Source organism: Mus caroli, unplaced genomic scaffold, assembly GCF_978045245.1.
Source record: "Mus caroli unplaced genomic scaffold, Mus_caroli_1 scaffold_34, whole genome shotgun sequence".
Classification (NCBI taxonomy): Eukaryota; Metazoa; Chordata; class Mammalia; order Rodentia; family Muridae; genus Mus; species Mus caroli.
In genome coordinates, this window is record NW_028227289.1 from 2,059,413 (window position 1) to 2,064,196 (window position 4,784).

Genomic DNA, 4,784 nt, shown 5'->3' on the forward strand with positions numbered 1-4,784 from the left:
ATCCCATGATTTATAAGGAGAGAAGCCCCTCAGCGGCTAAAGAAAAAACCCATTTCAAACAATTTTTACTCTCTACAAAGTGGCTTGTCATTCCAAGTCTGTTATCCATTGTAAGGAATATCAAACAGTTCACACACCTGAAGCCCAAAGGCAGATAACTTAGCCCAACAAGAAGTAAAGATATCTGTGGAAAAGGGGAAATTATAGTCCATATCACCTGAGTTGAAAAGACATCTTGAAGAAACCAGGAACCTGTGATTTTTATGAATCTGATGGTTCCAGAGAAACAGGTGTACACTGTCTTGGACCTGAAACCTCTTCCATATATTCTTCAGCCACCCATTGGCAGAGGTGAGTTAACTCATCTTTGCTTTTGAATAGACAGGTACAGAAGGAGGTTACAGTAGACTGGACCAGGTTGCCCCAGCGGTTTAAAACTTGTCCAACAGCCGGGCGTGGTGGTGCACGCCTTTAATCCCAGCACTCGGGAGGCAGAGGCAGGCGGATTTCTGAGTTCGAGGCCAGCCTGGTCTACAGAGTGAGCTCCAGGACAGCCAGAGCTATAAAGAGAAACCCTGTCTCGAAAAACCAAAAAAAAAAAACAAAAAAAACAAAAAAACTTGTCCAACTCTTTGATAAGGGACTTATTTTTTGATAAGACAGTGTGTTGCCCATTGCTTTTCTCTCCAGCCCACCAGATTCCAGGAGGACAAGGATTACTCCCAGGATTCAAAATAGGATCTGAATGGATGGTGGATCTTGCCAGACTTAAGAAGTATCTCCCATGAGGCCTTTGCATTTTTGTTCATCAACTACTTATCTGGATGACACCTGGATGACTAAATTATTATCTTCCATATACCATATTCTATACAAGTCAACCCAAGGAAAGGGACCTGCATTTGTCTGAGGAGCCATGATACTTTTGGAAATGGAAAGTTGACTTTCCAAAATTAAAGCTTCATCATGCTGAGTATAAATATATGTTGTTTGTGGACACTTTGTCAGCATGGGTAGAAAGAAAATTTGTCAACTAAAGAGAGATCCATAGTCAAGCCTCTTTTACACAAAATTGTTTCTAGGTTAGAGCAATTGATTATCAATCTTATCAAACAAGGGATGTACTTTCACCTAACCAATAGCTAAGATATCCTAGCCTTAAATGTAAATTGGAAACTCCACTATACATACCAAGTTCAGCAATCAGGATATGTCAGATATATAAACCATACTATTGAGTCCACCCTCTTTAAATAAATTTTACAAATTTGTGAAAACTGGCCCAACCTCAATCTTTTACTCCTGGTTCTTCTTAGGGAAAGATGTACCCTTTAGCCGGGCGTGGTGGCGCACGCCTTTAATCCCAGCACTCGGGAGGCAGAGGCAGGCGGATTTCTGAGTTCGAGGCCAGCCTGGTCTACAAAAGTGAGTGCCAGGACAGCCAGGGCTATACAGAGAAACCCTGTCTCGAAAAACCAAAAAAAAAAAAAAAAAAAAAAGATGTACCCTTTAAAGACTAGATTCATCCATATGAAATTATGTTTAAGGGCTGGAGAGTTGGCTCAGTGGTTAAGGGCACTGACTGTTCTTCCAAAGGTTCTGAGTTCAAATCCCAGCAACCACATGGTGGCTCAAAACCATCTGTAATGAGATATGACGCCCTCTTCTGTATGACAGCTACAGTGTACTTACATGTAATCAATCAATCAATCAATCAATCTTTAAAAAAAAAGAAATTGTGTTTAAAGGTATTTTCCACATTGTTTCATTTAAGAGACCCTATTATTGAGAAAATTACCAGTCAGATTCTTTTAAAGTATCTCCAACCTCTCTAATCAGAACCAGACTGCAGTCCCTTTTCCCTCCGTAGTACCTTGTTATTCATTCCAAGGAGGGACTAAGTGTACATCATTACATTTCAGAAAGAAGAAATGATAACTGTCAATAAAGGAGTCCATGATGTCATTTTGATAATTTGTCATTTGTTGAGTGCATTCAAGTGTGGTGGGATCCTATTGGTATTCATCATTCCCATTCCAAGTCTGTTCCAAATCAGGATAAGAAATAGACTGTCTCATCTGGACCAGATCCATTCAGGCAAAGACTCTTTCATAAATACGAACTCCTCTTTATTCCCTGTTAGTATGGTTACACTGTCTACCTATTCCTTTACTTTCACCTCCTTCCACACTGGAAAAAATCCTGGCAGACACTAACTACACTAAAGGGCCAAATAACTTTTAAGTCTATAATTGATATTGGAAGACTTTTAAACTTTCCCACTACCAATGCTAAAATATATTTTTAGACAAGAAGTTACAATATAGGAAATGTATTCTAACTTCCCACAGAAATGTATAAACATTAAGAAAGACCTTTATAAAAGATACAAAATAAACTAGATAAAAATCAACAAGAGCATGAGTCATATATTTCTTAATAACATAAAATGTGTAATTAAAATTCATTGCTCACAAGCCTCCTCACAGGTCAGGCCAGCCCCTTACTCCTGCATTTTCAAGGACTTGATGTGGATCTTGTATAGAGAACAGCTTTTTAAAGTTCATTAGACAAAAAAATGCCTTGGTTATGCTAATCATCCTGAAGACTCAGTATTTACTCCTTAGCTAAGATCAACAATTTAAAAGTTACCAAAAAATGGGATAATAAAGTAACTAATAATATATCCTGTCCTAATGCTATTTTGTGCTTCTCTGGTCACTTCTCAGTCTTTCATCCTCCAATAGCCACTATCACCTTGGCAATACTTCTGGAAATGCCTAAGATCATGAGTATGGTCCAAAATATATTATTCATTGTCTGGAAACCACTGAGCTTTATAAGGAAAGCAGATGTTACTAAGCTACCCAAATCCCTCACTAACATACCTCTACTTTGAGTCCTATGTTATTGTGGATTTGTGTTTTTTAAAATGTTGTACTGCTTATCTTGAGTACCAAGAGACTTTTCAGAGGCACGAGCCTGCTCTTGTTCTGGCCAGAAATTAAAGGACTCAAAAATTTAACTGGCTTAATCAGTGTGAATAACTCTGTCATTAGGATTATTCCATTTACATCTTCCCGGGAAAAGTCTGTCACACAACATTTTGCAAACCAGTGTAAACACCCAACCATAAAATGTGTTACAAGATGATAGTTTCAATGGGATGGCTTAGAGGGCCATACATCAAGGAAGAGCTGCTCAATTTACTTGCTTCCCAAGGACCAGAGATCCCAAGACTGGAGGAGAAACACTTCTGATGCAGAAGGGAGAAGGGGCATGTTTATATAAAGGGCTACCTGCAGCTCTACCATGAGTCAAATACAGTGTGAAGAGTAAGGAGCAGATGGAAAGGTGGAGGAATTTACTAGGGTCTTCTAAGGAATTTTGCAAATATCACTGCCATTTATTGCCCCCTGTACCAAGCCAGTCTAACAAACAACTTCTTGGCTAACATACAATTTCACAAATTGGATTATTTTCTAAATAATTTCACATTTCTAAATGTTGTGATTCTCCTTTGTAAGGAGACCACATTTCGAAGGGTGTGAAACTGGAAGAAGCTGGGAATCTAAGGAGCAGGGTTCTCTGTGACCAGACCAGAGAGATAACAAAGGGCATGATTACAGAGCATGGAGTATTGTCAGTGTGTGCCTATTTGTGAGCTCAAATGTAAATGAGGTAGTGTACATGTCTTCAACTGCATCTGTAGAGAAAAATCATAAGTAGACTTACCTGTCTTTCCCCAGCTGACTGACACATCTGCAATTCTCTGTGGAGACACAAATTCATTTCTGTGAGCAGACATTTCTCTCTTGAGATTCTCTCTGAACCTCAAGTCAAAATTCCAGGGAAGCAACCAGAACATGTATACAGGTCTCAGGAAGGAGCCTGTTCAAAGCAATGTAGGTAGACCTCTGTTCAGAGCAATCAGCTTCAGTGAACATCACTTATGGAACCAGGAGGCAAAGTGTGAGAGAGGTATTCCCAGAACCATTGACACCACAGCTGGGTTAATTGCATTGCTTATTAACCCAGGTTAATTCTATCACAGAAGCTCACTAGCCACAGAGGCTCTTCAGCAGCAAAGCACTACAGATCATGTGATCTCCCCTGCACAGTAATTTTTAACTTGGGTACTAATAAGATGGCTCTCAAATGACACTCTCACAACCCCCATTCCTAAACTTCAGAACAACCTCTTACAATATGTTCTCAGAAGGTTTTACTTGGTAGAAATATCTAAGCCTGTCTATGGCCATACCACCCTGAACGCGCCCGATCTCATCTGATCTAGGGAGCTAAGCAGGGTCAAGCCTGGTTAGTACTTGGATGGGAGACTGCCTGGGAATACCGGATGCTGTAGACTTTAAAATTAAAAAAGGAAAAAAAGAAAGAAAAGAAAGAAAGAAAGAAAGAAAGAAAGAAAGAAAGAAAGAAAGAAAGAAAGAAAGAAAGAAAGAAAGAAGGGGCTGTCGAGATGGCTCAGTGGGTAAGAGCACTGACTGCTCCTGTGAAGGTCCTGAGTTCAAATCCCAGCAACCATATACATGAACTATACCTGAAGATCTATGCCTACAAATGACTTCTCATGTTTACAAGCTTTTGTTGTGCAAACCTTGTTCGTTGATTTAATATTATTAGTTAAATAAAATTGATGACAACTGCATTCTGCTCTGGAAAGCCACCACTCTGCTTGGTGGAAAAACACAGCTTATGCTGGGGCCCATGGAGAAAAATGGCAGCTTAGTTTGGGTCTATTGAGTCCCATAGCCCATTGTCTG

The 4,784-nt window shown here is 39.6% G+C and overlaps 1 pseudogene; it reads left to right on the forward strand.

Moving 5' to 3' along the window:
• Positions 1-4,250: 4,250 nt before the first annotated feature.
• On the forward strand, positions 4,251-4,369 carry LOC146999836 (5S ribosomal RNA; annotated as a pseudogene).
• Positions 4,370-4,784: the final 415 nt, after the last annotated feature.